Raw genomic sequence first — 10,631 nt, 5'->3', positions numbered from 1 at the left:
CACTCAGCACTCCAGCCAGCCCACCTGAGAGAGGGTGGGCAACCCATGGGAGCTGGGGAGACCAGCCTGGGTGGCCTCTGGACACATGTGTGTCCTCCTGTCCAGCACAGTGCGGGAGGGGTGGGGCTGAGGTCGGGCTGGGGCTCAGGGAGGTGACAGGAACCGAATGAAGCCACGGCCTCAGTTTCGTGGCTGGAAGCTGGTGTCTTGACCCCACGTGCCTGTCTCGTTTCTTCATTAGCTTTGACCTCAATGGGAGGAGAGGTCTGATCCATCACTGCCTGAAGCATCCCCGCCCCTTGCTCAGTACCAGCGGAGCCTGCTGATCCAGCCCAGGTCCTGGGAGGCAGGCAACCCCCTTGGGAGGGAGGGAGCCCTGCTACCCTGCACCCTGTGTCCCCTGAGGCCACACTGCACCCTCCCTGGAAGCAAAAATAATTGGTTGGGAGGATAACAGGGTGGGAGGTAAGGATGCTGAGTTGTAGAGATAGGGGAACAAAGCTGGGGCGGAGACCATGGTGGCCCCGGAGGGGACAGGCAGGGACACAACAGGGCCTCCTTGCAGCCGAGGGGCCTCCAGCCTCGTGCTTTTGCTTGTCTGGGACCAGATCCTCCAGGTTCCGGGGGAGCTGACATCCAAGCCCATCCACTGAGAGTGGGAGCTGAGAGTGACATCATGCAGGGCTGGAGGGAGTCGGGGCTCCCTCCTCCACACGGGGAACCCTGGTGGGTTCTGGGGATGCAGTGCTGGATAATGGAGCCTCCCAATGGAGGGGACAGACTTTGACCAAACTGCTATGAAAGCGACAGGCTCGGGGTACTCTTTCTACCCCATTCTGATGCCTATGTCAGAAGCTTTCTCTATCTCCTTTATACTTTAATAAAGCTTTATTACACACACACACACACAAAAAGAAAGCGACAGGCTCTTCCTCGAGAACGGCTGTGTTGCACTGGCTGCCACGTGTGTCCACATGTGTGTCCACGTGAGGAGGAGACCTGGGCCCTGGGCTGGGCTTCTGGGCAGAGAGTCCGAGGCGGGGATCTGGGTGAGAGCAGTCTGTCAGGAAGAGAAACCAAGAGAGACAGTGGGGGCGGGGCAGAGGCCCAGAGGGTGCGGCCCAGGGATGGCCAGGGTGCTAGGTGCTTCCTGCAGGGCACTCAGGGGCAGCGAGGTCTGCCCAGGGCTCGCCAGAGCTGGGGGCAGCAGGTGGACTCCCGCCGACCCCAGGGACTTACATGTCTGTGCGCATGGGCCATGTGCATCCCCAGTGGCCAGGAGACCCCTCATGGTGAGGTCCGTGGGAAGAGGCCGCTCGCTGGCTCAGGTCCACTCGCTCCCCACATGCAGGCTGCCCACTGCCCACTCAAGACCAGAGCTGGGCCGGGGCTGCTGTGATTTCCAGAGAAAGAGAAAGGCCCTCGAGAGGCCCCAGCTGGCCCCGAGACTCCTCCTCCTTCCACCTCCCATCTGCTGGCCGCTCGCTGCCCAGGGTTCAGGCCTGGACCTGGGGGCGGGTGAGCTGGCTGTGCACGCACGGGGGGCCTGGGTCACTGCTAAACACCCAAGGCCTCCGAGTGGCGCCCCAAACTCTTTGTGGCGGTCAGGTCGACGGCTGGACAGAGTGCCTGCTGGTCCACCGGCACGTGGAGCCTGGAGTCACCAGGGCCATCTGGCAGCCCTGGCCGGGCCGGACGCCCACTGCATGTGGGGGGAGCCTCTGGGGCCAGGGTGCAGAGCGAGGCAGAGAGGGCCCGGGTGCTGCCACCTCTGCCTGCACAGACCCCCGCTCCCCAAGCTGGGGCCGCAGCAGTTCAGGCACCAGGGCTACGGGCTTGAGACCCACCCCGTCCCCAAGGGCAGCGCCCGCTTCAGGGACTGTGATGCCGAGCTGTGCCTTGGCTGTGCCTCTGGGGGCCACTGCTGGGCCCCTGCAGGGGGCCGGTGCGGCTCCTGCTTGGCCGTGACATGGGCACCTCGGTTTGAAATCATCTCAGCAGGCAGCGCTCTGGACCCCAGGAAAGGCCCCCAAGCGCTTGGCATTTTCTTGGGATGAAGGGCGGCTCATGTCCCGCCTCCAGCGGGCGGTCTCCCCTCCTGTCTCAAGCCCAGGGGGTCACGGGACCCCAGGGTCTGGCCACGCAGGCCTCATAGGAGTCCTGTGTCACGAGGCTGAGGTGGTGGGCAGTGGCCCCCTGCTGGCCCCTTCCAGAGGGTGGAGGGAGGGTAACGAGGGGCATGTGGGCACACAAGGGGCAGCAGGTGCCAGGCCACGGGGGAAGGAGAAGGCGGGGGGATTCAGAGAGCAAGGCAGAGGGCCGCCTGTGGGAGCCTGGTGGAGACTAGCCCCGATGCAGGGCAGCAGGGCTCCCTGGAGGCACATGGACGTGCCAGGGGCCTGCTGGCCTCACTGTCCAATCACACAAATGTGGATTTGGACTCTCTAGTGGTGTCCTCTGCTCTCCGAAGCCTGAAGAAGCCTCTGAAGTTTTGTAACTGTAGTTGTCTAACCGGTAAGACTTGAGCCACAAAATAGGTGTGTGAGACGTGTAACAGTTTTGGCCTGTGATCTCGTCTGTAACCTTGAGCCCCACCCCCAGACTCGAGATGCGGCGCCCCTTCCACGGCTCCGCCCTCGGGGTCCTGCCCATGTCTGGGTCAGCCTCCTGCTCACAGGTCAGTGCACTCCTGTCCCCTGCTGGGGGCCGCCCCCCTCCCACCTTCTGGCCGGGCATCCGGTATGCTGACTCGGGATGGACCGGCTCCCTTGGGGCAGCCGAAACAAAGGCCCACAAAGCAGGCTGCTGGGAGTAACCAGGAAGGACTCCCAGTCCTGGAGGCTGGGGCCGGAAGCCGTGGGGTCAGCAGGGCCACCTCTGTCTGGACCTCTGATCCCTTCCTGGCCTCTTGCAGCGGCTGGCTCGCTCCCCGCCTGCAGGGGCGCAGCTGCAGTCCCAGCCGCTGCGTCCCGGGTGTCTGCCCCTCACGTGGCCTCTCCATGTGGCTCCCTCACCTGCGCTTTAGGCGGTTGGACTGCGGCCCACCCTGATGACCTCATCTTAGCTTGATCATATCGACTGCAAAAACCCAGTTCCAAATAAGGTCAGATCTGCAGGTACTGGGCTAGGGTTTCAACATACCTTTCTGAGGGGGCACAAGTCAACTCATAATAAAGGGTAAGCCAGTGACAGTCAATGAAGCCAGTGTGACTCTCTGGAGCTTCCAGGAGAGAGAGAACTGGGTTTCTTTCCCCTGCTCTGAGACCTGAACCCAGGCGGCCACCTGGGCCATATACGCCCCGAGAGCAGAGCCAAAGAGTGGGAAGTAAAGCTGAGAAAGGGACAGAGCGTGTGCAGCAGACTGACACCTGGATCAAGCTGCACCTGAAGGCCTGCTGCCCCGGCCGCTCTGCACACAGGCTGGCACGTCCTCTTTTCACCAAAGCACCTTCTGAAGTGTTATGTCACGGCCACCCGAGCAAAGTCCGTGGATGAGAAACTGGTATAGGGAACGGGCTTTCAGTGTGGCCTGAGACACACAGGCCACTTCCCTGGGGGCGCAGGCGATCAGCCCCGCCCAGCAGGGGGCAAATGGGCCATGTAGTGTAATGCTGGGCCAAGGGCATAGACGGCGGACAGGGTCCGACTGACTCAAGAGGGCTGCACGGGAGTGAGGCCGGAGGCCGGCCAAAGCTTCTGGAAGCTGTTCCACACCCGAGTGACTCAGGTTCCAGGGAAGAAGCAAGCGGCTTCCTTCTCCCTGCTTTTCCCTCCGGGGCAGCCAGGGGGCCCGAGAACAGGTTGGGAGAGAGGGGCCCAGCCCTGGCCCAGTGGAGACCACCCCCCAGTTCACTGTTTCTGGTGACCCACAGAGACAAGCTCTGCTTGTCACTCCAGGGGCTACAGGGCCTCTTCCCAGACCGGCTCTGGGCTCGGGGGCCCCCTGGCACACGCCTGGCACATGGCTGCCCTCCCTCGGGCCTCAGGGCTGCCGAGCACACGACACACACACGTACTGGACAGGGACAGACCAGGACTCCAGCTATGCCTTCTCCTGGGTAAATCTTTGTATCTGACCAGGAGAAGCCTCTTCTTTCACTATATGGGCCCTGAAAATCAGGAAGGTGGCAGACAGGCCTCTGCCTCAGTCAGTTCCCCCAAGGGAGGCCCCCCTACCCTCATCCCAGCCCACCTGCAGGGGCTCAGAGCCTCCAGAGTGGGAAGGGCCTTGGGCACCAGAGGGACGATGTCCCGCGCCCTGAACCCCGGCCCTCAGCCCAGACCAGGTGGAGGCAAGGGCCCCGGCCCTGGTCCCTCCTGACCCTCCTTGCTCACCGCCCTCTCCAGGTACCCAGCCACCCCGGGTGCTACCCTGCCAAAGCTAGCCTGTCTACGGCGCTCTGACCAGGCCCACCTCGGGCCAAGCCCAGCCTGACTTGGGCCCGTTGCAACTCGGGACACGACGCAGAATGTTCACTGGTTCGGTCCACCCTGACGATGGCTGGAGCTCCGCTGCGAGGCCCAGCGTGACCAGGCTAGTCTGAAGGCCAAGTCTAGCTCGGTTGGCACCTGCCCTCTGGCTCAGCCCCATCTTGGAGAGTGAGGCCTCGGTGAGGCCACAGGGTCCTCTCCCTGCCCCTCCTGGGACCCCACCCCTCTCTGGGGGCCAGGTTGGGTGGGCAGGGGCCTCAGTGTTTGCAAAGTGTGTGTGTATGTATGGTGGAGGGGAGCAAAGGCCCAGCATGGCACTGAGAAGGAGCCCCAGGATGGACAGATAGCAGGCATGCATGGCCGTGAGCTCCAGGAAGCCGAGTCGGCTGGGTGGATGCCCAGTGTAGGGGCGCCTGGGCCGGGGCCTCTGACACTGCCGTCGTCCCGATCGCCCACATCGCTCGGCCGCTGTGTGTTGGGAGCACACAACGGAGGGCAGGTGAGGCCACCTCTGGCCACTTGGCGGCGGCTGCTGGTCTGGCAGCAGGAGCGCGTGTCAGACCAGGACCTCGGCCCTAGGCACCCCGTGGGAAAAGCTGGAGGTTTCCCCAAATCTGCTCTGAGGTCTTCCCGGGCCCCTCAGCCTCCCAACTCTGACATGACATCCCGGCCAGCTGGACCAGAGGCTGCTGGGGGACACATCTGGACCTAGGCACTCACCCGCTCCCTGTGGGGGCCCGGGGAAGGGTGAGGCGAACGGAGTGAGACCTAGAGACCAGGTGGGCAGCTGGGGACCCCTGGGCTCTGCGAGGACACCCTGCCAGCTTCAGGGCAGGCGGGAACACCCTTCCAGCTCCCAAGGCTGAGACGTGGCCCGGGCCTGCAGGGTGGGCTGTGCTGAGTGTGGGGTAGATGAGCCCCTCCCGGGAGACGCCTGGCACTGTCCGCTCACGGCACATCCATCAGCCTGCCCTGGCCTGCCTGCCCACCCCACCCAACATTCTCTATTGGAAAGTTCCCAGGGCAACAGCAGCACAAACCCCGTGGAAAAAACAGGCTTGGGCAAGAGCAGGCCAGGGGGCACAGGCAGGGCCTGACTGCACCCCTGGGCTCCCCGAAGCCTGGGTCCCCTCCTTTGCAGACCTGACTTCTGGCACCTCCTCCCCAGGGAACGTGTTTCTGGGAGATCAAAGCCCAGCGCGGCATGGACATGGGAAAGTCCTGGTATGTCTGCTAGACACAGTGCCCACCCCTTAGTAGAGGCCAGTGCTGGGGAGAAGGACCAGCAAGTGAATGAAGGAATGCGGTGCCCACCGGACCACCCACCGCAATGCATGTTAGAAAACTGTGAACCTGCAGGACCCTGGGCCCCTCTGCCAGGCGTCATCCCGTGCAGGGTTTCCAGGCCGGAGGCGGGGCTCCTGCCCCCAGTCCGGGTGTGGCCAAGGTGTGTGGTTCCAGGAAGCAAGATCCACCAGTGTTGGGTGTGGGGAGCCATGGGGGGCGGGGTCCAGGCCCTGGGGGTGGGGGACCAGAGGCGGAGGGGGGGCCCATGAGGTGGGGGGAAGATGCCGCTCAGGGTCCAGGATCTGGGGCAGGAGGGGCCTCTGCGGGGGTGGGGGCGGGGAGAATGCAGGGGCGGCTTGCCGACCCCACCGGAGAGGGGCTCCCCGAAGCATGTGCCCTGCCCTCCCCTGTTTATACCGACCCCCAGGGCAGGCTTGGCACCATCCCCAGCAGCAGCCCCCCTCACCCCACACAGCCTGGGTGGGTACTGACAGCCCCTCGACCCCTCCACTGTGCAGGGGACCGAGGGGGGCGGGGTGCAGCTGCAGGGTGCAGCCCCTTCCCTGGCCCCCACCCGCACGGCTGAGGTCTGCCTCCCATTTCCCGGGCAACAGGTGGCTGGCAGGACAGCTGGGACCGTTGCTGGCTCCGCGGGGCCAGAGGGCAAACGGGGCAGGTACGCGTGGGGCCATGGGGCTGCGGGAGCTGCCGGCAGTAACCCCGAGGGGCCCTCAGGCGCGACCCGGGCCCTGGCCTCCCACGCAGGGGCGGGGAAAGGGTGGGGTGAACCTCCAGGCCCCACCCTGTCGCGGGCCCCCAGCCTCGCCACAGCAGAGCCGCCCTCAGTACCCTCCTGTAGACCTGTCCCTGTGAAACCCCTGCTTAAGCCTGGGCCACCGTGGGGGTGAGGAGCCCTTCCTCCAGGGGCCTCCCGGGCCTGGTGGAGGCCCCAGGCCTTGGAGGGGACAAAGGTGATGGGGTCTGTGGGGTGGGCCCTGGTGCGGGGGTGGTGGCCCGGGTAGGGTAGAGGTCACCCACATCCCTGGCGCCTAGAGCTGGGACAAAATGTGTTCCCATCCCTGGCATCCCTGAGCCCCTGGATGCTGCCTGCAGCTGGCTGGACAGTGGGGAGAGCCGCAGGCCTCACAGGGACCCCCGGCACCCGAGCCACCTGGCTGGGGGAGCAGGACGTTCAGGTCTGCGGGCTGGGCAGAGGGGGGCACTGTGGGACCCCCGGGCCTCCTGAGACTTGCACTGTGCCCCGGCCTACAGCGATGGCCCGTAGACCCAGGTGGCAGGTGAGGAGCGGGCTCTGCAGGTGGAGGTGAGGCTGCAGGAGCCTCCAATCCCATGGATGGAGGCCCGGCGAGGCCACGGGGGCGTGGGTGGGGGGAGCACCCTCTCAGTCCCCAGGTGGGGGCTCAACCCGGTGGCCCTCAGAGTCTCAGGGAGGCCCTCGGTGCACGCCCAGTGCTGCTGACCAGGCGAGAGGTTTCTGGCTGAGCCGTGGGGGACCAGCTGGGGCCTGAGGGCTCTGCGGTGCCCGCCAGGGTGAGCCCAGGGTGGGCGGCACAGGACTCGGTGGGCATGTGTTCATAGGGTGTGTGTGGGCCCAGGGCCCAGGGTGGACGGGGTGGGGGACACAGGACTTGGTGGGCGTGGGTGAGAGGACTGTGGCCAGGGCGGATGGCCTGGCGAGGGCCCTGCAGGCGGGCTAGGGGTGGGGTGGGTGCCCAGGTGCCCAGAGGAAGGCAGGGTGCGTGCCCAAGCCCATATGTTAGGGTGGTCCTGCCTCTTCTGGTCTGTGTTCCAGGCAGAGGTGGCACCTCTGGGGCTGCTGGTCAGAGGTCGGGAGCAGGACCCCACGCCCAAGGCCACATGAGGCAGCTCTGGCTGGTGGAGCTGGCAACCAGTGAGGAGGGCTGTGACCTGTGGTCTGTGGGGCCCAAGCTTTGCAGGGGCCTCAGGGGCTGGGAGGATGGGGGCTGGCCAAGGTGTCCTATGGGAGGAGAGGGCGACCCCAGGGAAGCTGGACAACTTGGGGGCTCCTGCCAGGCTGGGGCACCGTCTGCCAGGGAGGAGGGCTGTCCAGAGGAGGCTTGCTCTGAAGAGATGCAGCCGGACAGGAAAGCTGGTAGCAGGTTGACCGCAGAGGTTTCTGTGGCCGTGTCTAGATGGGGCTCCCACCCGCCGCACAGCCCCAAGTCCCTGTGACAAGCCTTCCCTGCTCTCCCACTGGGGTCCTGGCCAGGGGCACAGGCAGGCCACCCCTGGGTACGTCTGGCCAGCCAAGGACAGTGCCTCTGGGCACAGCACTGGCCAACCTCTGAACTGCATTGGGGAGGGGGGAGCGCACAGAGAGGCCCCAGCAATCTGGGCACAGCATCCCTCCTCTGTCCAGCAGAGCTCCTGATGGAGACCACAGTGTTGCTGTTTATGACTTCTGTGTACGCAGTTATTACAGAGAAAAAACACATGTGGAACAAAACATAAAGACATCTGGGCTTCCCAGGGAGGGGCTAGTGGTGAAAAATAAAAAAAAATCCTGTCAATGCAGGAGATATAAGAGGCAAGAGATGTGGGTTCAATCCCTGAGTCGGGAAGATCCCCTGGAGGACGGCATGGCTACCCACTCCAGTATTCTTGCCTGGAGAATCCCATGGACAGAGGAGCCTGGCAGGCTGGAGTCCACGGGGTCCCAAACAGTTGAACACGACCAAGTGACTTAGCAGTAGCGTGAGGACATCTAGCTGTCAAGTGTAGGTTGGGTGTCTCTCCTAGGCTAACGCAACCTCACAGCCCAGCCTGGGCATCCAGAGTGGGTTGCCCGCCCTGGCTCTGCCTTCCTTCACCACCACCCACTCCCCACCGATACTGAAGAGGGGAGAAACTAGGGCTTGCCCAAGGTAGCTTCAAGGTTTTCCTCCTGCCCTGAAATCCCAGAGCCCTTTCTTCACTTGCTCTACCTGGCTGAGTTCTCAGACTACGAACTGTCTCTGTTTGCACTGGTAGCCAGGACCCAGCTTCACTGGCCGGTGGCTTAAACAGAGAACCTACTGACTCCCAGCTCTGGAGGCCGGGACTAGAGCAGAGTCTCAGGGCTGTGAGTGCGAGTCCGCTCCAGGCTCCTCTCCATTCCCGGAGTGTCTTCTCCTGTGTGTTCACATCACCTCTGGGTGTGTGCGCATGCACATGTGTATATACATGTGTGTGTGTGTCTGTGTGTCCTAATTTGTGCTCCTACAGGGACCCTAAGGGCCCATCCGACTCCAGCACGCCTCATCTAACTAACCTCATCTGCAGTGTTGGTAATTCCCAATAAGGGGGGCTCAGGGTTAGGACTTCAATATATGAATTCAGGGGGACGCAATGCGACCCATGATAGGCATGACCCCTGCTGGCCCTTCCTTCCCTGTGCTGAGCACTGGGCACAGTGCTGCCACCTGGGCCAGACTGTGTCACGCGCCCTTGCTGATGAGGAGCCAGCGTCCAGCACAGGACGGGGGCAGGTACCAGGGGGACAGGGGAGTGGGGCGTCTCAGAGGCCGGCAGGTCACGTGACTGCTCTGACAACAAGGCTCCCCATGGGAGCTGCACACTTCGGGGAGGTGCCAGAGGGGACCTGAGGCCAGGACTGTGGCCTTCATGGCGACCTCCTAGAGTGGACTGGGGTCAGCACAGCGTGGTGACACTCTGTGATCCATGCCCTCTGACCTGCAGCTGCTCTGGGAAGGCGTGGGGGCTGTGGGGCTGGGCACACCTCTTGAGAGGCTCTGGGTGTCAGGGACGGGATTGGGCCTGGGGCCACCTCCTTGGCCTCCCGACACGCCCACCCCACCTCAGTTCCCCGAGGTCCCTCCATGCTGTGTCGGCAAGCCTAGGTCTGGGGGCTACAGGGCTGAAACCCTGGACCACAGCTCCATGGAAGGCACTGGCTCTGAGGGGCCCTGATCAGAGGCAGCCCGAGGGCTTCAGGAGCAGGACAGGGACCTGGGCCTGCCCCAGGAGGGTCCTGGGAAGATTTGAACTGGAGGCCCCCAGAGGGAGAGGAGCCAGAGGGACAAAGACCAGTGGGCGAGGCTGGGCGGGGTGACCACATGCAGCCTGCCCCTACCCTCCACCCCTGGGGCACAGGGAGAGACCCAAGCCGGGCAGCCTCACCCTCCTGCCCACAGCGAGGAGCTGGCCCGCTCTTGGGCTTTCTGGCCTGGCAGCAAGGTGGCCTGCGATGGTGGGCCCCAGGAAGGTCTGGCCACAGGCCAGCTTGGGCTCACTTCCCAGAGGACACTGTGGACAGGGTCCTGGAGTCCAGTGAGCAGGCCCGGAGATGAAGGCAGCTGGCCTGACACATCCTAGGGGACGGGGCCCAGTTGGAGCTCACTGGGGAGGCCGGGTCAGGCCTTCTCAGCGGCCAGGGGCAACCACATAACACAGCCAGCGGAAGGACGACTGGGACCAGGACACAGGTGGCCAAAGGTCAGCGCAGGGTCCAGGAAGCCTGAGCAAGCAGGTGTGAGTGAGGGGCTGGGCCGGCAGTGAGGGTAGAAACCGGGGAGCCGCCCGGCACCCTCCACCCTGGAAGCCTGGCCCCCACCCTGCCAGTGTCCCAATGTGCCTTCGTGGTCCATGCTGGAGACAGCTGGGTGGCCCTGGATGAGTATCCGGTCAAGAGTGGCTGGGGCAGGAGAGAGACAAAGGACAGAGGAGGACAGGTCACGGGGCTTTACTCCATCCCATCCATCGGGGACCTCTGGGCAGCAAAGGGGAGAACCGGCCGCAAGCTCCATGACTGGTTCCTGTCCTGGGAGTTGTGCCCGCCAGGCTCTGGGCCTCCATCCTTTACACCTCCCGGAGCCCCTGCCCCAGGGTGTGTGCTGGGACAGGGGGCAGCTGCTCCGAGCCCAGGCTGGGGG

This window comes from Bos mutus, chromosome 14 (genome assembly GCF_027580195.1).
Source record: "Bos mutus isolate GX-2022 chromosome 14, NWIPB_WYAK_1.1, whole genome shotgun sequence".
Classification (NCBI taxonomy): domain Eukaryota; kingdom Metazoa; phylum Chordata; class Mammalia; order Artiodactyla; family Bovidae; genus Bos; species Bos mutus.
The sequence above is the reverse complement of the archived record's forward strand: the minus strand, read 5'-3'. Positions refer to the sequence as shown.